Raw genomic sequence first — 23,326 nt, 5'->3', positions numbered from 1 at the left:
AGAGAGAAGAGGAAAGGAGAGAGAAGAGGAAAGGAGAGAGAAGAGGAAAGGAGAGAGAAGAGGAAAGGAGAGAGAAGAGGAAAGGAGAGAGAAGAGGAAAGGAGAGAGAAGAGGAAAGGAGAGAGAAGAGGAAAGGAGAGAGAAGAGAAAAGGAAAGGAGAGAGAAGAGAAAAGGAAAGGAGAGAGAAGAGAAAAGGAAAGGAGAGAAAGGGGGATGAGGATAAATGTCGATTTTGCAAAAATAACTGCTCGACTAGGAAATATAATTAGTCATTATCATCATTTATGATAGACATTATGTGGAAGAAAGATAAAAATAAAAGAAAAGAACCCAACACATCGTAGTCACTACAAACTCTGTATGGATTATGATAAACGAGAAAAGAAGTCTATTTGAAAAGCAAAGCCTAGTTTTTTAAATGTCACGTCCTCAAACGAAAGTACAATGTGGTTTCGTGTTACCGAATGCCGCTGATGAGGAAGCATGTGGTCTTGCCGGATTAGTTTAGAACCATTCACGAGTCATCTACACTGAATATATTGTAAAAAATTATTTCGACAAAAACTAAATAAAAATTAATGTATTCTTGAAGATTTGTAACCATCATAAAAAACAATGATGGAAAATATAGTGCGAAATAAAGTTTGACTTTTTTTTATCACAAAATAACAGAATCCGAAACATAAAAAAACTAATACAAAAATATTTAAAAGGAGTAAATCAACGGTACAATTATTTTTTGAACGTTCAAGTTCCGTCTGTAAACTCAAATTCACTGACTTAGAATTTTAATTTTTTCAGTCTTTGAATACAAATTTAAGAAAATCATGAAACAGATAAGTTTGATTTTTCACATTTAAGTTTTTTATGATGTACCTTCTACATTCTCTCTGCATATTAAGTACGTTTAATACTGATGTGTTTATTTTACTTGTGCATAAATAAATTGAAATTTACTTCCCAGAATAGTTTGAATTATTTAGAGTTATCTCCTTTATTCCTTCAAACTGGTTTCAAGATGGCATCATGAGATCGATGCCCATAGTTTAGCCACTGAATTCAAATTTTTATTCAAAAAGAAAACTATATGATATATATATATATATATATATATATATATATAAATGTAATTCTTGGTTTGTTACAAGTGAATAAAAACATTTCTACGTTACCAATTTATTTGAAATTTTCAGACAACTCATCTTTAGAATCGAGGAATGTTATGTTATTAAAATAAATTTACTTCGCGAATTATTAAAATATTAAATAAAATAAATATATTTTTTTAACCGTTAGTGCGAACCTGCTTTGTTGATAAAACTGAACTTCCGGTTCGATTCATTTCACAGCCACGAATTGACGAAAAAGTAGATTTCATTTTCTGTTTACTCAATAAGTAAAAAAAAAAAAACAAAAAAAAAAACAATTCATTTGTTTATCTTCCAAATTTTTTAATTTACACATTTTTTCTTTATTATATAAGGCCCCCCAAAAAAGTTTGTCGCTTGCTTTTTTAGTTTTTTTTTGTTTTTCGATATAAGATTGGTTGGTATAAGTACAGTTTGGTGCTAATGCAAAGAGTGATCCCCGCTATTTTTTTAAATCGTATTTCCAGGTTTAATTAAAGTTTTGTTTTTTTATTCAATTGTAAGGTTAAAATACACCCTCCCCATGTTAAGAATGGCTTTTTAAATATTAACGTTATTATTACAACACGGATCACTCTCTGCATGAGTACTGTACTTTCACCTAACAATTTAATAAACAAAACATGGTACTTATGCAGAGAAAGTACCATAATAATATAATAGAATAATAACATTATTTAGAAAGCCATTCTTAACATGGGGAGGACGTTTTGCATCTATTCTATACTTTCATCTAACAATTTAATAAACAAAAGATGGTACTTATGCAGAGAAGGTACCGTGCTGAAATAACGCTATTAAGAAAGCCATTCTTAACATGGGAAAGGGAGAGTGTTCTGTAACTATTTTATATTTTCACCTAACAATTTAATAAACAAAAGATAGTACTTATGCAGAGAAGGTACCGTGCTGAAATAATACCGTTATTTAGAAAGCTATTCTTAACATGGGAGGGAGTTTTGCATCTATTCTATACTTTCACCTAACAATTTAATAAACAAAAATAGATAGTACGCATGCATAGAAAATACCGTGCTGAAATAATGTTATTTAGAAAGACATTCTTAACATGGGGATGGTATTTTGTAACTATTCTGTCCTTTCACCTAACAATTTAAAAACAAAACATGGTACTTATGCAGAGAAGCTACCCCGCTGAAATAATGACATTATTTAGAAAGCCATTCTTAACATGGAGATAGGGGTGTCTTGTAACTATTCTGGACTTTCACCTAACAATTTAATAAACAAAAGTTAAACTTAAGCAGACAAGGAACAGTACTGAATCATTAACATTATTTAGAAAGCCATTCTTAACATGGGGAGGGAGGATGTTTTCTAACTATTCTGTACTTTCGGTGCTAATGCAGAGAGTGACCTGCACTATTTTTTAAATCGCATTTCCATGTTTAATTAAAGTTTTATGATATGTTTTTTATTCAATTGTAAGGTTAAAGTACAGAATAGGTACAAAACCCCCTCCCCATGTTAAGAATGGCTTTTTAAATAACATTATTTCAGCAAGGATCACTCTCTGCATGAATACCGATTAACGTTTTGTTCTTTGCTTTTTTACCGTATTTTTTTTTTTTTCAAGAAAACCTTTTTTTAACAAAGATTGAAAGTGCACGTTTTTTCTTTTTCTTTTTTTTACAGAAGTTGTTTTTATATAAGAAAATATGAATGCATATAAAGAAATTGGGTACTCGTGCACTTATTGATCTGTGCTGAAATAACGTTATTATTTAAAAAGCCATTCTTAACATTGGGAGAAGAGGGTGTTTTGTACCTATTCTGTACTTTAACCTTACAATTGAATGAAAAAAAAACCGGTAAATTTTTAGATTAGGTCCACCTCCACAATTTTCTTTTAAATGACGACTTTTGTAGGTTTTCGACTATGCTGAATACGGAAATCGCATTGAAATTTTGCAGAAATAAGTAGTTATCGAGATATTAAAAATTTGTATGATGCATTGTAATCTCTGGCAGCCATCTTTTTTACACGCTTGCACGCGTCATAAACAAATCTATGCGTGTAACAAAGATGGCTGCCAAAGAATACAATGCATAAAACAACTATCTATATCTCGATAACTACTTATTTCTGCAAAATTTCAATGCGATTTCTGTATTCAGCATAGTCGGAAACCTTTAAATGGTCGTCATTTAAAAGAAAATTGTGGAGGTGGACCTAATCTAAAAAAAATAGCAAGAAAACAAAACTTTAATTAAGCTTGGAAATACGATTTAAAAAAAATAGCGCGGATCAGTAAGTGCATTAGCACCCATTAATCGACTCACGTGACCTTATTAACAAATATTATCAAAGGCAAGATATGTTACTTTATTACCGAAATGGATAATTTTTTTTTGTTTTTTTTAATGCAAAATTTTTATTCGGCTCAAAAAACAGCGTTTACTGTTATATTTGAAAATTACAAATGGCGGCAGACTGTGTTAACACGTTAGGTTTGGGAAAATGAGTTAAAACTAAAAAAAAAACTATACAAAATACTGTTAAAAACCACTGAATACATGTCTGCCTATGTCACAGTAACATATATTGAGGGAGTTCCTGACAGCATTTTGTATAGTCTTTTTAGTTTCAACTCATTTTCCCAAAGTTAATGTGTTCAACAGTCTGCCATCATTTGTATTTTTCAAATATACAGATAAACACTACATTTTTTTCAAACCGATTAAACATTTTACACTAAATAAAAACACTAAAATCTTATCCAGTTAGGTAGAAAAGTAACTTATCTTGCCTTTGATAACATTTGTTATATTTATTTTTCAACAACTTTTTCGTTTCTGTGTTTAGTAATACAAACCTGTTTTATTTACTATAACGCTTAGTCAGCTCGAAGGACAGTGTTTATCAGTGTATTTGAAAAATACAAACGGTGATGGACACTGTTGATGATAAGTTTGAGAAAATGATTTAAAACTAAAAAACTATACAACATACTATCAGAAACCCACCGAATATGTCAGCCTATGTCACAATAACATATAATCAGTAGGTGTCTGACATTGTTTTGTATAGTTTTTAACTGATTTTCCCAAACTTAACGTATTCAACAGAGTCCGCGACCATTCGTCTTTTTCAAATACATAGATAAACACTGCGTTTTTTAGCCGATTAAACATTTTACATTAAATAAAAACACTAAAAAATTATCCAGTTAGATAGAAACGTAATTTACCTTACCTTTGCTTTCATTTATTCGTTTTTGAACAATTTTTCGAATCTGTGTATAGTAACCCCCCCCCCTTACCCAAATATTAATTAAAAACTCACATTTTTGAATACAATAAAAAAGAAAACTATTTAGCGTTTCAATGGTTTAGCAACTTTCGGCTTAATCCACTGAATGTTGGTCGAGCCCAAGCCATGATTGATGGTAACTCCCGAAGATCCGGATCCAATTCTGCAAGAGTACCATATTTTTTTTTTTTTTTTTTTTTCGCCTTTTTTTTTTTTACTTTTTGGAGTGGATTGCTGTACTAAGAATATAAGAAGCATGCATTTCCTCTTTTTATTAGAATTTTTCATTACACGAAATTAAGCCACAGCAACGTGTGGCAGGGTACAGCTAGTATATATATATATTTTTTTTCATATGATGGCGATTCTGGAAAAGTACCTTTCATTTATTTTTAACTTAAAATCTTCTAAGATAAATAATAATCTCCCTCTCAGTACAGGCCACTAAGTCTCCTCTGTGTCATGAGTAAGTCGCTGGAATCTGTGTGTTAAATAGAGAAGTAGACAAGCATCTCAGCAAAAATAACCTTAGTGACACACAATATGGTTTCTGTTCTGCAAGATCTACAGCAGATGTGCTTACAGTTATGTAGGATTAGTGAATCTCTCGACGGAGACTTCCTTTCTAGGACAATTGCTCTTGACATATCAAAGGCCTTTGATAGAGTATGGCATAAAGGTTTACTTATCAAGATCTCCAGCTACGGTATAGCTGGAAATGTCTTTTCAATTATTAAATCATTTCTCTCTGATAGGTTCATAAGAGTAGTGGTTGATAGGCAGAAATCAGAAGCTCTCAGTATTAATGCTGGAGTCCCTCAGGGGTCCATCTTGGGCCCAACTCTCTTCCTGATCTACATTAATGATCTTCCAAATCACATCCTTACATCATTCGTAGACATTTATGCTGATGACACTACTATCTATGGTAGCACATCTAAAACCATAAACAACCAAGTTCTCTCTGATTCTCTCTCCTCTGATCTTGAGCATGTGGTACAATGGGGAAAGGAGTGGCTGGTTACTTTTAATGCATCTAAAACTAAGCTTTTATCTTTACATCATCAATCTCTGATCCTCATCTGGCATCAATTGAAATGAATGGCTCTCGTCTTGGGGAGACCTTATGTTTTGACAAGCTTCTGGGCTTGACTTTTACTCCTGATCTTAAGTGGAACACATACATTAAATCCGCTGCTAAGGCCGCTGGAAAAATGGTGGGATTCTTCTATCGATCCAGTAGATATCTCACTGCTGATACAATTCTCTATCTATATAAGAGCCAGGTACGTCCAAGGATGGAGTACTGTTGCCACATCTGGGCAGGAGCTGCTAGAAAGGATTTATCCTGCCTTGACAGAGTACAAAATAGACTTTGGAGCCTCATAAGGGATGTCCTTTTCTCTTCCCTGCAACCACTTTCTCACAGAAGAAATGCTGCGAGTTTTCTCTGCTTTATCGTTATTTTCATGGCAAGTGCTCGGCTGAGCTCCAATCTATGGTCCCCCTCCCCTCGCCAAATTTTCACAAGAAACACCCGTCTAGAAGAAATCATTATCAATAATTCACCCCACTCTTTATCTGTACCTAAACCTAAACGTAGATTCCATGAACAAAGCTTCTTTCTTAGAACTGCACGCCTATGGTATCGTCTTCCGTTTTCCTGCTTACCAGCTGCTTACAATATGGTTGTCTTCAAGTCTAACATAAACAAGTTTTTGATGAGCCGTTCCATATAAGTTAACAAATTTACCAAATTTCCATTACTACCGATTACTATATTGTCCAAGTTCTACTGTACACTCTTAAACCCGTGGCCTCAAGGCCTTGATAAGTGGTGATTCCTATGTAAAGAAAAAAAAAAAATATCACGTGATATTTGGGCGTGATGAATACCCTGGAAAAATCACTTCTAATTCATGCTTACCAGTAATTTAAAAATATTGTTATTCTGAAAATAAAAAACAGCCAAGTTCGTTTGCATATTTCAAAACTGGTAAGCCTTAATCAGAAGTGACTCTTCCAAGGAATTCATTGTCAAGCCCAAATATCAGCTGACAGTGATATCATAAAAATAGACGAAACTTGATGAACGTCATTTTTTTTTTTTTTAAAGAATACTAGATGTTTTGGGGACAAATTGTATAAGCAGCTTTTTTTTTTTTTTTTTTTTTTTTTTTTTTTTTTTTTTTTTTTTAGGTGGAGCAGTTGGACTGTATGCTAGGGGTCCATTTTTTTTATTTTTGCTTTTTCACCCCAACCAAGGCACAGTGCGACTTTGATGTAGTGAGCTGTTATTTGCGACATAATTTGCAGGGATATTATATAGGGAGTTGAGCAGCAAGATATGTTTATATTACACTTAAACTTCTGCATGTCAGTACAGTCAGAGAAGCAAGGACCCGGAAGGGAATTCCAAAGTCTAACAGTTCGATGGAAGAGACTATTTGAGTAAAAGGCTTTCTGGTATCTGGAGACCTGTCTACAGGTGGGACCTTGCTGATTATCAGGTTTTTTGGAAGTATTTATGTTGAGGGTGGGTGCAAGGCTTGGAGTTCGTTGGAACACCTTCCATTAAAATACTTGTAAAACAGGCACAGAGATGCAACATTTTGTCAATAGGATAGAAGGGGACCTATTAGATTGGTGACTCTTTTTTGAGACCTGTTTAGGGGTGGAGGACTAGTAGCAGATGCATCAGCCTAAATGTGACAACAATACTCTATACATAGTGGCCTTGTAGAGGTACAGGATACTCCCAAAAGTAACTTTGTAACAGGGTAAAGCTGAGTATTTTCACTAATACCCTTGAGAGAGAGACACAGAGAGAGAGAGGAGAGAGAGAGAGAGAGATACATTGATATACCACTCCTCCAGTTATGGTGAAATAGATTAAACTTTCAAGCCGTTCAAAGAGGGAATAATACCAGCATTTTTCTGTTTGACCAAGAATAGTGTCCAATTGTCCTGAACTTCTTGCTGGTTTAGAAGAGGTGCGGCTAGTGACTGTGTAACACTTGGTTTACTATAAACTCCTCGGGACTTGCAGGAAATGTCCATTATCGGCTATAAATGTCATTTTAATAAACAGGATGAATTCAGAAAGTAAAAAAAGAAAATCTACAGAGAGTTTTAGGATCTATCAAACGAAATATTTATTGATATTTACTTTTTTTCGGACGCCTCTAGTTGCTTTAATTGATTCAGGAAAGCAGCAGTTTTTGCTATTGTTTATGTTAATTTTATTAACTAGAGACCTCCGTACATTTTTTTTTTTTTTTGAAAATAGGTGCTAAAATCAAGTTGACCCCCACCCCACTCTATAAATAAACACCTTTGATAATTAAATAATTTCAAGTTGTAGTTGAATTACCAATAGTCATTTTTTTATCTGAAAATATTTTTAAAAAATTGGAAAACCTTACTCCAAAATCTATTGTTTAAAACTGGATATTGAGGAATATAGGAATTTTACTCTATTTTAAATCTTTTAAAAATTAATTTGTTTTTTTAGAATTCTGTAATTTAACTAATTATAACATTTTTAAGAAAAAACGATTTTTTAAAAACATTGATTTTATGTCCATTTTTTTATTTACAACTTCAAGGTAAGTAAAATAAATGGATTATATATAACTACCATATATTTCGGCCTATAAAACAACCCTTAAAGTTTGAAAAAAAAAATCACTTTTAAAAACCAATATTTCATAAGATACCAGATGTTGCAATCTTTAGCCTAGACTAAACAAACATGGTTTCATGATTTAGCAGTCATCTTATACAACCGATATACGATAAATTTATGAAAATTTGCTCCAATTTTGTACTACGTCTTATCTGACAGTCCCCTTATACACCGAAATGTTGCAATTTTTATGGACCTAAATTCATTTTTAGTTTTTGTAACATGAAATATGCCTACACCTAAAAAAGAAAAAAAAAAATTCCCCCCTCACATATTTAATGAAAACTGCTTTTAAAATATAAGTTAATTTAAAACTGAAAATCTGACCATTAGTTGATTTTTGCTAGATTTTTTAAATATGGACGTGTTTATGGCTTCAAAATGATCACTACATAGAAATTTTTTAAAGCGTTGATAATGTAAACATGATTTTGGTCTCGCAGTTTCATTATTTTCGTATGCTCTATAAAAAAAAAAATAAATAAAAATAATACTAGTTTATTTGAAGCTGCTTTTTTTAAAATGTTATAAAAGTTATATTAAATTAAATTCTAGTTACATTATGTTACATATGGGGGAGAGGTTAAAACTGTCTCGTATTGAGATACCTACTAAACAAATACTTCCTTTTTATTTATTTATTTATTTATTGCGGATTATTATCCTCATCTTTTAGTTGTTTAATGAGGTTTCGGCTAACTGGCCTTCGTCAAGTGGTAACCGCAACGGGATAGGAATTCTGAATCTCCTAACTGCATTCTCAGCAATTACTGCCTTCATAATTGTTTTTCATCTCACCAGGTTTTGGCTAACTAAACCTCTGGCCGGCTTTGGGTAGGACTGAAACCACTATCTTCAGACAATGCTCATCTAGAACCCTCAATGTCTATTCACTGCGCTATAGGCCCCGAAGGGCGATCAAACCACGTTTATTTATTATCTGATCTTCATTTTTATTACAACAAAATAGGATTAATAATTCTATAATTTTCAAAATACAGAAATTAAGGTATAGTAATATTTCATTTTCTCTATAAATGAAAAAATAAAACTGAATTTTTGAAATTTTGAGCTTCCATAGAAATTGTGCATGTCACTTTTTCATTGGTTTTAATCTGCCGGAGGCTAGTTTTTGTTACTTTACTAAACTCTAGGCATGGCCAATAGAAAAAAAAAAAAAAAAAAAAAAAATTGTTTTTTATTTTTTAAACACAAATTAAAATCTATCAAAATCCATTATTCTTGAACTTTTTTTTTACAGAAAGATAAAAGCCCGTTTTTTATCATGAAAAGCAGAATAGAAAACTTTTTCTATTTTTAATAGAATTTTAAATTTTAAGCCCAAGAAGTCCTAAGCCAACTGGAAGAGGAAGCACGATTGATGGGTTTGTACTGCAATACTAAGAAACCCGAGATAGAGGCCTTCAATCACGTTGACCCAATTGCAGTGAAAGCACTTGATGGGACTCTGATTAAGGTTGTCGAAAGTACCTTGGAGCATGGTCAGAGAGCAGTGAAAAAGATTTTGAAGGGAGAAAAGCCCTGGCATGGAATGCATGTCACAAGTTTTCTCTCAAAAAAGTTGAAAGTAAGAAACAGTCCTCCTCTATGATGCTGAGGCATGAACTCTTACAAAAACGTTGGAAGAAGAGACTGGATGGCCCTCAATACATCAAGGAGGAGCCACACAACAATCCAACAGCTTTATGGTGACCTATCACCAATATCACTGAAAGTACAGCAGAGAAGGATGAGAGTAGCCGGTCACCGCATGAGACACAGCGAAGAGGAAGCCAACAAGCTTGTTCTCTGGATACCAACAGATGGACACCCAAACCGTGGAAGAAGAATGACCTACATTGGCAACCTGCTACAGGACACAGGATTGGAAAATGTTCTGGATCTGCAAACTGTCATGCGAGATCAAGAGAACTGGAGAAGTCGTATAACTTCGGTGGCGAAGCATCCTAAAAGACGATGGAAATGAGATAAATTAAAAATTTCCCAAAAAACACCATTCACCATCATTTTTGTCTCAATGGATAAAACAGTGGAATTTCTTTTTTTTTGTTTTTTTAAAGGTTTTTGAACCAATTAATTTTCCTTGTCTAAATAAGATTTAGGATTATTTGCTATAAGAACATGCAAACACATAACATAAGTATCTGAAGTTCAAATAATTTCATCTTTTATCTCACTGTATAGATTTCGCGTGGCGAAATTAAAAATACCAAAATTTAATGATAGTTTGAAAGAAACTCCGGTAGCCTTAATAGGACTAAATAAGTTCATTTAGTTCTGTAAATTTCCATGTAAATGTAACGTTTGTTTTGACGGGTTTAATTCTTTTAACCCCCTAAGTTAGGCAATGATGAGGCTAGTCAGTACTAGATTGGTGACCATTTTGGGAATGCTAGGCAACATATGTGTTGAAGACAACTCCTGCATCTAGTATCATACTTGGTCGTCTTGACCCTGTCTTGCCATCAGGACCAAGTGTTTCTGGATGAGAAAGTGTGGTAGATGCAAAAGTTCCCCACACTTTAAATCAAGTGCAAGTCACAGCAAAAAGGAAAAGGGAGAGATAACTGTTTGTAAATAAGAACAACTGTGTTGTTACTAGCCTTATAGGTTAGGAAATATCACACAAGAAATTGCCAAAAGAAATTGTTGCATTTTTAGCAAAATGTGCAGTTATTTATCAATTTTTTCTTTTTTGATATCTATTCTTCAAAGCATTTTCTATTTAATGGTATATTAATAATATTGGGCTCACTAAAAGAAAATTATTAATTTACTTTTCAAAGATTTAAATGTAGTGTTTTTCGTAAAAATAATGAAATATTTTGTTTTTTTGCTAATCTGAAAGATATTATCGCATATTCTACGAATTTCACACTTCAAAACACAAAAGATGAAAAATTAAACACATTCAAAATTCTCATTTTCAACCTCAAAATCTGATACGTACAGTTTTTCTTTTTGTTTGTTTTATCTACAATCCTCGTCCTCCCCACAATAAACTGTATATATCATTTTTCATTTAGTGATCATTGGATAATTACTTGATTTTTGGTAGATTTTTAAAGAGAGACTCCGTCAAAAAATATTTATTTTCACCTTCTGATTTGGTTGTGCCTACTAAACTAGCTTTTTAACAAATTTTTTTTAGTAAAAACAATTTTTTTTTGGTAAAGGTGCAGCATCTTTCCACCCTCAAAAAATCCTTTAAAATAACCACTATTGTAGGTTTTCGTGCGTACTGAAAACGAAAATATCTAAAATTCCAGGAAACAAGTAGTTTCCAAGATATGAAGAAATTAAAGTTTCAAACAGTGGTGGATCACTTATCTATATTAATTTAATGTAAAATGAGCACTCACTTCATGACCACCTTTATTTTATTTAGGGGGTGTTAATTTGGTAATTGTGACCTGATAGAGCATAAAGCCTACCTTAAACTTGCTTTCTAAGGGTTTTCAGGTGTGCTGAAAACGATTTGACAGTTGAAAACTCTACCAAACTCCTCCGCTAATTTTGGGTCTAAACACTTGAAATTTTAGATGTAGGTTACTTAGACATGGATCAAACTTTAATTTGATTTGAGCCAAAACAATAACTGTTAAAGGGTCAAAATTGGGGTCAAAGTTAAGAAAAAATGTGACCTTTACCGTCTACCAAATTACTCGGCCAATTTTTGGTCTAAACATTTGAAATTTTACATGAAGGGTATTCAAACATGCAGCAAAACTTTCAATCAATTTTTGGGCAAAAATTATGCTGCCAAGTGGTCAAAGTTGACCTTTGCAAACTCTAAACTCTTCCGCCAATTTTGGGTCTAAACACTTGAGATTTTACATGTAGGTTACTAGACGAGAATCAAACTAATTAATACATATATATATATATATATATATATATATGTATATATATATATACTAGCATTTCAGCCCGGCGTTGCCCGGGTGTTTGGATGTGTATGTTGAGAAAAAAAAAAAAAAGTAGTCAATTTTTTAAAACTTTGACCCCTATTATGACACCTTAACATTTCTAGTTTTGGGCTCAAGTCAAGTTATTAAGTTAGATCCATGTCCAAGGAACCTATATCTAAAATTTCAAGTGTTTAGATCCAAAATTGTTGGAGGAGTTTGTTAGAGTTCTCAAAAGGTCAAATCGTTTAAGTTTGACCCCTTAATAGCCAAATTTCTGTCCGAAAACCAATCAAAGATTTTCCCAAATCTCAGTACTCTGTATATCAAATTTCGAGTCTGTAGACTTAAAATTGACAGAATTATTGCGTAGGGAAATGTACACAGACATGTTCACTTTTATAAATAGATAGATTAAACAAAAATATATACATAAATATATATGAAAACAATTGTGTTTACTGTATGCTTTTTAAGCAAATGTTATGCAAGTATAAATCATGTAGAATATCTGCATGAATATAATTACATGTAATAGTTAACTAAAGATGATCATCCCATAAGAAAACCGAAAAAACTAATAGGGAATTAATTAAAATGAATGTTTAAAAGAATATGCAAATTAGCTAGATCTTTTGCTAATGAATGCAATGTCAAAGCCCATATATAAGAAAATTGTATTTTCTTTTTAAATAAATAGAAAAGAGGGTTTTTAATATGAATGTCAATACACACAAAAGAAAAACGAATTTATAGTATAGATACATGCATATGCACATAAAGTTATGAATAGTACCTAGGGCCTGAGAAAAGCCGGACTGAACTGCTAGTATATATATTTTTTATGTTGCCTACATAACCCCTGAAGTTAAGCAACGGTGAGGCTGGTCAATACCAGATGGGTGACCATTTTAGAAATGCTAGGCGTCTTATGTGTTGAAAAGAACTCCTGTATCTAGTATCACGCTTGGTCTACCATAGGTGAATTAACAAGAAATTGCCAAAAGAAATTATCATACTTTTAGCAAAATGCGTAGTTATTTATTGATTTTTTTCTTTTTTAGTAATGATTCTTCAAATCATTTTCTATTTAATGGTATATTAACAATATTGGACTCACTTAAAGAAAATTATTAAATTTCAAAGATTTAAAAGTATTTTTTTTTTTTGCAAAAATAATGGAATTTTTTTTTTTTTTTTTTGCTAAAAGATACTTATTAACATATTCAACGGATTTCACACTTCAAAAACACAAAAGATGAAAAATTAAATGCATTCAAAATTCAGATTTTCATCCTTAATATCTGATACATGTGCTGTTTTTTTTTGTTTGTTTTATCCTCATCCTCCCCACAATACAATAAATTTTGTTCAGTTTCGGCTGATTATTTTAAGCATATTTGTACCTAGAAGTAAACGGGTGGTTTTGTAAGCAATATGTCACTTAATAATCGGTGATAATTCGTATTAATTGGATAATTTCTTGATTTTTGATAGTTTTTTTTAAGAGAGACTCCGTCAAAAAATACTTACACTCTCCTTTCGTTTTGGCCGTGCCTAATTAAAAAAAAAAAAAAAAAAAAAAAATGCCGTGCCTAATTTTAAAAAAAAAAGTCATTTTAAGCAAAAAAAAAAATAAATAAATAAAATAAAATAATAAAAAAAAATAAAAATTGCATAGTTAATCGTCATGCCAAAAATAGTAATATATCCAAAAATTACGAAAATTCATTGAGAAGAAAGTTGTTGATTCTCCTTGACCTGTTGTCTCTGAAATTTTTGATTGCAAAATTGGAATCATGTGATTACGGTGTAACAAGAATAAAATAAACCATTCATTCAAGTGCTGCTTGTTATGTAGGTAGAAAAATAACTTTTATTAATAACTAGACTGGGTGCTTGACGTTGCCCGACTGTTTGGAGGTGTGTGTTGAGCAAAAAAAAAAAAAAAAAGTAGTAGGTAGGCAGGTTCGAACCCATGACGCAAAGGTGGAACAGAAAGTGAAAGAAAATCTGACGTCCTACCGGCTACTCCATGACGCGACCGGAAGTATATAAAGCATTCAAATTAAACGTAGTCAATTAAAAACAAAAGATGACTTGCAGAAATGGCATTGCTTTTAAACCTCCCACCAGGAAGAACACGCATCACTTCTAGATCTGTTTTTGACCACAGTTCCCGATGACTGCATAACGAAGGCCCACAGCCCACTCGGGAACGCTGATCATGCAGTGATAATGGTTGAAATCGCCCTAAACTCTAGACCCAAAACTGAAGAGCCAGTGCTCAAAACAACGAGATATTATAATAAGGCTGACTGGGAAGCCATCAGGGAACTAATTAGAGATGCTCCATGGAAAAATATTTTCTCTCTCCCTGCTGAACAATGTGCAAACGAGACCACTGACTGGTTCAAAACTGCAATCGAAGCGCATGTTCCCATGCGGAAATTTTATAGTAAGCCCCACTCTCCCCAATGGTTTACGTCGACTTGTGCAATTGCCATTGCTCAAAAGCAGCATGCATACCGTAGGTTTAACCGACATAAGTCCAGTTCAAACAGACTGAAGTATATAGAAGCTAGAAATAACGTTAAGAAAGAAATAGCGACAGCTAAGAAAGAATTTACGGAAACCACTAAAAAGCACATCGAAGCACAAAAACTAGGAACTCGAGACTTCTGGAAAATCTACAACAGTGTAGTAAATAATGGGCAATCAACAATTCCCCCACTAACCAACAACCACGAGGTTGTCTCCTCGGCAACCGACAAGGCTAACATGCTTGCTAGTCGGTTTGCCTCAAACTCCACACTGGACCCTTCCAACCACCCCCTACCTGACTTTCCTATGCGGACAGACGCCACACTAGACGATCTGAAAACCACCCCTGCTCAGGTGCATGCCATCATAAAAAACCTTGATACCTCAAAAGCATGTGGACCCGATCTTATCCCAGCTGTGCTATTAAAAAAGTGCTCAACCGAAGTAGCTTCAGTTCTCTCCAAACTCTACAACAAATGCCTTAATGAAGCTTGCTTTCCGGTCTGTTGGAAAACTGCTTCTGTTGTACCAGTATTCAAGAATTCTGGCGAAAGGACAGACCCATCAAATTATCGCCCCATTAGCCTCCTCCCACTTTTTGCCAAAATATTTGAGACCATAATTAACCATGCTCTAGTCCATCATCTTACAGATGCTAAACTACTGACTGACAAACAATATGGATTTAGACAAGCCCGGTCCACAGCAGACATCCTAACTGATCTCTGAACGTATATACCATTCACTGGACAACGCGGGGGAGGGCAGAGCAGTAGCTCTAGATATATCTAAGGCTTTTGACAGGGTATGGCATGAGGGTCTCCTCAGTAAAATCAGATCATACGGTATCACTGGTAGAATACTTAACATAATTAAATCCTTCTTAGAGAAGAAAAAAATCCAGGTTGTCCTCGACGGTCGTACATCTAAACAATATGATATAAATGCGGGGGTGCCCCAGGGTTCTATCCTTGGACCTCTATTGTTCCTGATATTCATAAATGACCTCCCCGACAACATTGCCTCTGGATGGGTATATATGCTGATGACACTACACTCTATGGCAGGCACGACAGGAAGACGAATGAACACATTTCTAAAGAAATGGCAGAAACACTAGAGGAAGACCTCCAATCTGTAGTGGAATGGGGACAAAAGTGGTTGGTCGCGTTCAATGCTGCCAAGACTAAACTAGTTTCATTCAATAATTACAAGAAACCCTCTCTACCACCCATAGCAATGGCCAACGACTCTTTATCTGAGAGTCCATCTTTCAAACTCCTTGGCCTAACGTTCACAGGAAACATGAGTTGGAACAATTACATTGAAGGCATTGCCAGGGCCGCTGCAAGAAAGGTGGGCTCTCTCTACCGTGCTAGAAAACTACTAACACCCGAAAGTATCCTGTACCTCTATAAGGCCACCATTCGCCCATGTATGGAGTATTGCTGCCACATCTGGGCTGGTGCATCTGCTACTAGTCTCTCGCTCCTTGACAAGGTTCAAAAGAGAGTCGCAAACCTGATAGGCCCTGAACTGGCATCTAAGCTTCAGCCTCTGTCCCATCGACGAAATGTTGCATCCCTCTGCCTTTTCTACAAGTATTTTAGTGGTGAATGCTCTGACGAACTGCAATCACTTGTGCCCCCACGACGTGTGCACCCTCGACAAACCCGACAGGCTGCTAAATCCCACCCCCACACTGTAGAGATCCCTAGATGTAAAAGATCTTTTTACTCCAATAGTTTCTTCCCCAGAACCGCTAGACTCTGGAATTCCATTCCAGGTCCCTGCTTCTCCAACAGTACTGACGTGCAGAAGTTCAAGTGTAACGTGAACCGACACCTTGCTGCCCAAATCCCTACATAGTACCCCAGTAGTTGTTGCCCCTGATAGTAGCCCCCTACACCAAAGTGGCAATTTGCCTTGTTTGGGGTGAAAATGTAATAAAAAAAAAAAAAAAAAAAAAAAAAAAAGAAAGCAAATTAAACACAAGGTCGTTTTTAATGTGATGGGGAGGGGGGGGAGGAAAGGAGAGCCCCCACCACCTCCAAAAGGGGGCACTCTGGAACTTTTTCGTTTGTTGGCTTCTCTGCAACATATCTCAAGGAGTTTTATAAGTAAATAAATCTGTCTGATTTTAACAGAAACAATTCCATTCAAACGATAAGGCAAACCAAAAAGGACTTAAATTTTCTTAACAGAAAACATTTCAAATAAGAAAAACAAGAAACGAACGGTAACATAAGTGCATAAGTACCAATAAAATGAGTTTTAATATCGTAAATACCCCCATCCCATCCCTGTTAAAAAAAATATCTGGTTTATTTTTCAGCTAAATCTGTAACAAGCGACGTGAATGGTTTGTTTTATTCTCACTATACGTGATTAAAATTTTGCAGACGAAAATTTGGGAAAATTTTAAGGCCAAATTTAGCCTTTTTTTTTTTTTTTTTTTTCAACTTTTATGGAACCATGTTTTTGGACGCCATATTTTTTTTTGTAATGAAAGAGCGTAAAAAAAAAAAAAAAAAAAAAAAAAAGGCCAAATTTTAAAAGCAGCCGGTCTCGAATATCGTACATTTCGAATGTCAATAAAAAATGAAAATATTAATGAAATTTTTTTCTAGTTTTATTTCAGCCTCTTATTTTATTTTATTTTTTTTTTACTTATTTATATTATGATTGACGCCATGTCAGCGTCCATCAAACTATGGAAAGCACTAAACGCTGAAAAATTGATGTTTTGTTGCACGAAATATATATAAAAGAAAACATTAAAAAAAGTGAACGTTTTGAGCTACCGTAGTTTGATGGACGCAGACATGGCGACACCGACACTCGCAATGTTTACTAATGTCACCATGAAATACAGGATATTTTGAATTAAAAAACAAACTAATTTTTGTTATTAAAATGCACAGAAAGTTTGAAATTTAGAAAGCCATTCTAAATATGAAGGTTTTTTTTTAAATTCTGTACTTTCACCTAACAATTTCACAAACAAAAGATATCGTAAAAATTGAATTTAATTCCATTAAAAGGGGGGGGGGTATTGCACTAGTGCAATAGATAACAAAACGAAAAAGTGATCAACTAGGAAGTCTCTACAATCGATCAGAAGTCGTAAATTAAACAAAATACTGTAGAAACCATATAAATGTCACGGTAACATTTATTAGGTCGGTTTCTAATAAGTATGAAGACAATGGCAAAATATACAACTTTCCATAAAAATTGCTTTTAGGTATATATATATATATATATATATATATATATATATATATATATATATAAATTATCTACTTTATCAAATTTCATAATTTTGGGATAAATTGCTACTTTGAGATGACAATTACGTAATATGATAATATCCTTTGGCTTAAAACGGGACCACTGTAGTTTAACCGTAAAAAATTATCGTATTTTGTTTTAAGCATTTGAGGAGTCTCAAAAATTGAGAATTAAACAAATTGATTAATTCACAATTTTTGAGACTCATCAAATGTTCGTCTCATGTCGGCCAATTTTTCTATTGTTCGAACTTAGACTCCAAAGGCTTAAAAATAAGTTAAAACACTAAATATTCAGGTAGGTAGAAAAGTAAATTATCTTGCCTTTGGTAGTTATTTAGTTCTCTTCCATTGCAAGAATTTAAGACACCAGACCTTTTTGGTAACATTTATAAATTTTTTGGTGCTAGTGCACGTACTGATCCGCGCTATTTTTCAAAATCGTATTTCCAAGTTTAATGATAGGTTTTTTAATGCAATTGTACGGTTAAAGTACAGAATAGTTACAAAACACCCTCCCCATGTTAAGAATGGCTTTTTAAATAATAACATTATTTCAGCACGGATCAGTAATTGCAGTGCATTATTAGTAACAATTTTTTATATATTTATTTTTTTTAACCACTTTTTTTTTTTTTTTGTCTATAGTGTCCCCAAAAATAAATAAAAGTAAATTATGGCGAATGGAATCGTACAACGCGAAATGTAAAAAAAAAAAAAAAAAAAAAAAAAAAAAAAAAAAAAAAAATTAATTTCCACAATTCTTTTTTGTTTTGGTACAACTTCGGCGATAAATAAGTACCAAAACAAAAAAGAATTGTGGAAATTAATTTTTTTTTTTTTTTTTTTTTTTTTTTTTTTACATTCCGCGTTGTACGATTCCATTCGCCATAATTTACTTTTATTTATGCATCATTGCATCGGTTACCGCGCTGAAATATTTAGAAAGCTATTCTTAACATGGAGAGGGGTGGTTGTTTTGTAACTATTCTGCACTTGAAAACGATCTATTTACAATTTTTTTTTTTTTTTTTTTTTACTGATTTTTCGTTGATTTTTACTTTGTAATGGTTCCTAACATTTTTTATTATCACGTGAACAATTATTTATTTTTGCCATAAAAATTGCAATTTCGCAGATCAATACGCAATGATGAAAAGTAACAAACCATTTCAAGACAAATAAATTAACTAGAAAATTTAAATCATAAATAAAATAAAAATACAAAACTATATCAGTAAAATATATAATGTAAATAATACAATTGGTATTTTTTCTGGTTTCGGGAATTAGGGTTTTAATGTATGGTAACTTTTTAACTCTTGTAACTCGCTGGATTTTTTCGAACCAATATGAGCAGCCATGGGGGGGGGGTCTGATTTATAGAAGCACCTTAATTTTCGTTAAAAAAAAAAAAATTACAAAAAATACTGGTACTTGTTACTACTTGTACACTTTTGTTTACTGTTCTGAATATTTAGAAAGCCATTCTTAACATGGGGAGGGTGTTTTCTATTCTCTACTTTTCACTTAACAATTTAATATAAAAGATATCGTAAAATTTGAATATGCTATTTAAAAAAAATATCGCGGTAACAAAAGTTCATATGCACCAATATATATATATATATATATATATATATATACGGCATATCAACCTGAGTGGGTCAAGAAGAAAATAATTCGAGTTGATACATCTAGCGTTAACATTCTTTGGAGAGGAAGGTTTTTAGGACGCAGGTGAAATATTTATATTTGAATTCCTTCAGAAATTTAAAACTCCGAGCGAAATCATTAAATGATGAAATAATTGTAAAAAAAAATTACCTTTAAAACAATACATTAAAGATGGATATTAAAAAAACCAGGCCAACACGGTGAGAAGAACTCGACCAATGACAACAACACTCCATATTTTTTTTTTTTTTGTCTTCTCCCAACTTTATTATCTTTATTAGCAGAAGAGCGCTTATTATCCAAGAGGAGATAATTGTGCGTTTCTTATTTCAAATCATCTGTAACCCCTCCCCCAAATAATTGATCCAATTTCCTTGCCCATCCATCTCCACCAGGGCAATGTTAAACACCAGGTCAATTTCTAATATATGGGAAATTCGGCTTCTCAAGCAACGAGAATTCTGAATTGGGAAATGTCAGTGAGTTGCAAGGTAGTAGCCATATAAAATCATAGAATTACATAAGTAATTTAATTTTTCTTACATAAATTATAATTTCTGATATAAAATAAATAAAGAAAAACAAATAAAAAAACAACAAAAAAAGCAACACCTACCGTGTTGACTTTTCATTTATTCTTAGTGGAAGATTTGTTTCTGAATACTTTTCCCTCCATAACGGGGGTTGTCTGACTTGCTATTTGCTTTTTTGCCTCCTCTTCACCACTTGAAATGGTTTAGTATGGACGCTATTTCTTTTTTTTTCACTTGCTAAAGTTTGTTTGATAGGACGGATAGATTATATTTTTGCACATCGTTCTTTACTAAAGTGACACATTTGCTACTATTACAAAAACTCTGTGAATCTCTGTTTACATATTGCAGTGAAAAGTATAAGACGTCACAAAGGGATGACACCATCCAATTAAAATGCAAGACACCGGGCAAATCCTTTATGACGTCACAAAGGAAACACTTTGCTGTATATTGTTAAACAAGAGTTATCTCCCTTGCTTACTAACCAAAACCTCACTCTCATACCAACACTACTTATAAAAGTCAGTTGTCATTTGGTCAAGATCAAAGTGTAGTATCTGTTCTTCAGATGCTGCACTTCCATTTCTTGTTCTCTTTCGGTGGAGGATCAGTCCTTCACGACTGAAACAATTTTTTATTTTTGTACCTTTTCTCCACATTAAAAAACGACCCTGGTGTCTAACTCTGTCCTGTGGGGAGGCATAGTAAATAGGTACTTATAACAGTCAGTTAATAAGGTCTTGCTGAATACACACGTATGTCCAGTTATTATTTCTTCTCCTGTCATTGTTGGCCCATTGAAATCATGGAATTTTTACGACACCCGAAAGAACTGAATTTCAACACAGACAATTTAGCACATGACTGGGAAATATGAGGGAATCAGTTCCAAATATTTTTCTAGCAGCAGAGTCCGACAGAAAACCAGAAAAAGTTAAAACTTCAATCTTGTTGACTTGTATCAGCAAAAAAGAAAAAAAAAAAAAAAAAAAAGAAGGTAGGAATATTTATTCTACATTCAATTTTGAAAACAAAGAGCAGAAATATAAATTGAAAACAGTGATCGAAAAATTCGACAATATTGCCGGCCAAGGAAAATCTGACTTTTCTGACCCATCAGTTTTTCACTTGCAGACAGGAAGAAAATCAGAGATTTGATGAATATATGACCGAATAGCAAAAGTAAAAGAAAGCAAATAAATGTGAAATTGGTCAACTTATGAATAGACTGATTAAAACACACTCTGATATGTGGCATGTGATAACTTGCTCAGAGAGAGAATGCTTCAAGAAGCATCACTAGATCTGGAAAAAGCAATACAAGACCTTAACACAAAAGAAAAAACAAAAAAAAACACTAAAAAGAAATAATGGATATACGGGGAAACAGAAAATATTTCCATGATATGGAAAGAAAAGAAATACAAAAACAGAAAAAAACATCGATTAGACAAGAAGATAGAAATCCTGCTAAAAGTTCAAATTCTCACAAGAGAAATAATTGTCCAGCATACAATAAATATTGTAAGATATCACAGAAAAAAAGGATACTACGTCCAGATGTGTAGAAAGAAAAATAAATAACTACACCAAACTTTTACAAGAAACACTCGTCTAGCAGAAAGCACTATCAATAATTCCCCCCATTCTTTATCTGTGCCTAAACCTAAACGTAGATTCAATGAACGAAGCTTCCTTCTTAGAACTGTACGCCTATGGAATTGTTTCCAGCTGACTACAATATGGTTATGTTCAAGTCTAACGTAAACAAGTTTTTTATGGGCCGTTCCACTTAAGTTAACAAATTTACCGAATTTCCATTACTAATGATTACTATATTGTCCAATTGTCTACTGTAGACTCTTTAACCCTTATCCTCGAGTGGCCTCTGGTTTTTGATTAGTGATGATGCCTATGTAAAAAAAAAAAAAAAAATACACAAAATATAGACAGTACTCGTACTGAACTATGATGCCTCAAATTAATTGTCTTTAGTCAATGGAGGGGGAAGCCCTTCTATACTAAGGTAATTTTATTTTTGCAGAATGTCCCTTTTGAGGGGAGTTGGCTATCTCCCACATTAAACCGACCTTGTGTCACATTTTGTTAGGAAGAGAAGAGCAAAACATGCATTTGTTTTGGGCAAACAGCTACAGACACCGGATGCCCTATATTGTCCAATTGACTACTGTACACTCTTTAACCCTTATCCTCGAGTGGCCTCTGGGCCTTGATAAGTGCTGACGCCTATGTAAAAAAAAAAAAAAAAAAAAATGCCCTAACTGACTTTTGTCAAAAGCAGAAACTACTGGCAAAAACAATACAATGTACAAAAAGTGCAGCCTAGCAAAAAGAGGAAGCATTACCAACAGCTATGGCTGGAGATGTGCGAATATGAAGTGCCGACGGTAAAAGATCTTTTCCAATTTTCGTTCTTAAAAAAAGAAATTAAATTATCACCTTTTTAAACAAACTTACTTTTTAAGAAAAAAAAAATTGTTCTTTGGAACCTTTTCTTGAAAATATTTGCTTAAAATTATCTATTTGACAAAAAAAAAAAAAACATCCCCAAAATTTATAATTTTATTTATTGTGGACTATTATCCTCATCTTTTCATTTATTTTTTTAAGTTGTTGCTTGACGACGTTTCAAAGAATAGTTGGTCGAAACATCATTAAACAACAACTTAAAAAAAAAGATGAGGATAATAGTCCGCAATAAATAAATTAACAAATAATATTCATGTCAATAATGAATTCCAATTACATAATATATACCCCCCAATTTTTTTTTTTTTTAATTCAATTTTCACCCCAAACAAGGCACAGTGCCATTTTGAAGCAGGGGGCTACTATCAAGGACTTAATTTGCAGGGGCATTATGAAGGGAGATGAGTAGAAAGATGTTTGTTCACATTGCACTTGAACTTCTGCATATCAGTACAGTTGGGAAAGCAGAATGCCGGAAGGGAGTTCCAAAGACCTGCAGTTCTGGCGAAGAAACTATTGGAGTAAAAGGCTTTCTTGCACCTAGGGATCTCTACTATAAAGGGATGAGACTTAGTAGCTTGTCGGGTTTGTCGGGGGTAGTTACGTTGGGGAGGTACAAGTGTTTGCAGTTCGTCAGAGCATTCACCATTAAAGTATTTGTAGAACAGGCAGAGGGATGCAACATCTCGTCGATGGGACAGGGGCTGAAGCCTAGATGACAGTTCAGGACCTATCAGGTTGGCGAC

General features: G+C 33.4%; 1 protein-coding gene across 3 annotated transcripts in view; it reads right to left on the bottom strand.

Moving 5' to 3' along the window:
- Positions 1 to 20,305, bottom strand: part of LOC145252489 (uncharacterized) — a 44,596-nt gene extending 24,291 nt beyond the window's left edge. Inside the window, exons 1-2 of one of the 3 annotated variants that reach the window (XM_080111924.1) lie at positions 19,705 to 19,798; positions 13,574 to 13,597 (exon numbers count right to left, since the gene is read on the bottom strand). The gene's annotated coding sequence lies outside the window, so the exon portion shown is untranslated. Of the gene's footprint in view, positions 1 to 13,573; positions 13,598 to 19,704; positions 19,831 to 20,170 lie in introns of those variants that run through there. The other 2 variants (XM_080111923.1, XM_080111922.1) reach the window with 2 other exon arrangements.
- Positions 20,306 to 23,326: the final 3,021 nt, after the last annotated feature.

This window comes from Euprymna scolopes, chromosome 29, assembly GCF_053919585.1.
Source record: "Euprymna scolopes isolate OS-2025 chromosome 29, ASM5391958v1, whole genome shotgun sequence".
In the NCBI taxonomy this organism is placed as follows: domain Eukaryota; kingdom Metazoa; phylum Mollusca; class Cephalopoda; order Sepiida; family Sepiolidae; genus Euprymna; species Euprymna scolopes.
Note: the sequence above shows the minus strand (reverse complement) of the source record. Positions and strands in the feature narration are given on the sequence as shown.